The sequence below is a fragment of the Neopelma chrysocephalum genome, unplaced genomic scaffold (genome assembly GCF_003984885.1).
Source record: "Neopelma chrysocephalum unplaced genomic scaffold, ASM398488v2 Primary Assembly neopelma1_95028, whole genome shotgun sequence".
Classification (NCBI taxonomy): Eukaryota; Metazoa; Chordata; class Aves; order Passeriformes; family Pipridae; genus Neopelma; species Neopelma chrysocephalum.
The window spans coordinates 1-2107 of NW_020923730.1; the positions used below are offsets into that span (position 1 = coordinate 1).

The window sequence follows — 2107 nt, forward strand, 5'->3', positions numbered from 1 at the left end:
GGGGCCCCCAGGACAGCTGGGAGCCTTTCCCGAGCAGGAGGGGGGCACTCTGCAGCTTTCTGGAATTGGATGAGCAAAGTATCACCTTTTTAAGTCCATTTTGCTTTTAAATACATACATTTGGCTAAATTTCTATCCATGAAGTGCCTTGGAATACTTTTCCAGCAGTCTGGGCTCCAGCCTTGCCTCCCACCACCTGCTTTCCACACGGTGCTACGACTCTGGGCCCAGGAGGGCTGAGCCGCCCCCTGCTCCAGCTGGACTGACCCCAGCCCTGGGCTCTGCCTGGCCTTTAGTACCTCCCCAGGGAATTCCAGCAGCATTCCGTGCTGCCAGAGGGACCAGCTGCTGGCACTGCCCCGGAGCAGGGGGCACACAGGGTATCACACCCGGGCACACTCACACCCACACCGAGGCTCATTCCCGCAGAGCTCCTGCCCTCTGCTCTTCCTGGGAAAACGTGCTTGACAGGGAGCTGCTTCCACAGGCAGTGGCCAGCCAGAATGTTGGAAAAAGCCCCCAGGGAGCCCTGTTTCCCATTCCAGAGGGGCTCCCTGGAATGTCCCTGGAGGGTCCTTGGGCTCCTCTCCCCATCCAGCTGCTCCTGCTCCCGGAGCCCCTCGGCCCAGCCGAACTGAGCCCAGAGCTGCCCCGGGGGCACTGGGACCACAGACATTCCCAAAAGGAAAGGAAAGTCACTCTCCCTTTGTTACAACCTTCTGCCAGAACCAAAAACCCCCAGGGACGGTGGACTTGGAAAAAGCAAGTTCAGCTTTTTCCACGGGAACTGTTCAGAAAGGAACAGCAAACGTGGGCAATGTCAAAACTGGCATTTAAGCTACTTAAAATTCCTGGGGTGGAACCACTACCAGATTTTTAAATTACCTTTCTTTGTTAATTAAAATAAATAAAGGCTGAAACAAACCATGTAGACTTACTTACATTTAGTCTTTGCAAAGCAATGCTAAATAGTGCTTTAGTCCCAGTTCAGGACAACAGGCTTTGAGCTCTGGAACCTTCCTGCCAAGGCCACTCTGCTGCCACTGCATGGAAAAGTAGCGAAAACATCCCGTTAAAGGAGTGGATTCCTGCTTGTTTAACACAGAAAGTGCTTCAGCAACCTCCAAGAATCCCCTTTTTTTACAGCTGAATTTCTGAATGCCTTATATGACTGCACAGCAGAGCAGTTGGGCACACACAGAGCAGTCCCTGTGCAGTCTGGTTTTAGGGAAACCTCTGGGATCCAACCCTATTCTGTCACGTGGGGACATCAGTGAGCTCCTCTGCTCTGCTCTGATCAATCATCTCTGCCTTCCTTCCACAGTGATTGTATCCCAAATAACTGCAGTCGTGTGGCAGAATTAATTAATTAACTAATCAAGTGATGTGAAAAGTACCTTAAAGCAATAGTGTGTGTCAGGAAAACACAGTCTCTGTTTCTCTGCTCTGGCTTCACGTATGAAGTGTTCCAAGGAACGCTGTATTATACTGTAAACTAAAACATTAATGCATGAATTTATATTTTCAATGGTCAAGATGCCATTAAATGAAAATCTCTGTCAAATAAATTTGGATACAAGTTTTCCATGTCCAGTTCTTAAATCCAAATAGCAAGTCGATCTGGAAAGACTCTTGGGACTTGCTTTACAATTCCCTTCCAAGCAGAAAATGGCCTCCAACACTGTGTCAAAACCCAAAGAAACCAAGACCCCTCAGACTTACTGGGAGCTGGAGCTGGAGCTGCCCAACCTGGTTCCAGAGCCGGGAGAGGAGGAGCCGGGAGGAGCCGAGGGACACGGCTGCACCACCTGGAGCCACCCCACCACCTCCCAACAAACACAAGGGGTTAGAGCTGCCTCAGACACCAAAGTACCCAGGGCACGTTATGTCTAGAAGCTTTATTGAGACTCGGGGTTCTGGGGTTGGGGTTTTTTGCGGTTTTGTTGGTTTTTTACATCTCACAATGCATTCCACAGACTTAGTTCAGTACAGCTCAAACTGCAAGTGTATAAATGTTCACTTCTCATTTCTTGCATAACAGGACAGGGCTTAAAAGTTTCCAAACAACATTTGCAGCATTAGATACTCGGTCCACAGATTATCAGAG

The 2107-nt window shown here is 49.5% G+C and overlaps 1 long non-coding RNA gene across 1 annotated transcript; it reads right to left on the reverse strand.

Annotated features, from left to right (window-relative positions):
* Positions 1-929: 929 nt before the first annotated feature.
* Positions 930-1556, reverse strand: LOC113980709. Its single transcript, XR_003538204.1, has 2 exons — positions 1398-1556; positions 930-1043 (listed from the first exon to the last, which is right to left on the reverse strand). It is a non-coding gene; the product is annotated as an uncharacterized LOC113980709 (long non-coding RNA).
* Between the last annotated feature and the right edge of the window lie 551 nt (positions 1557-2107).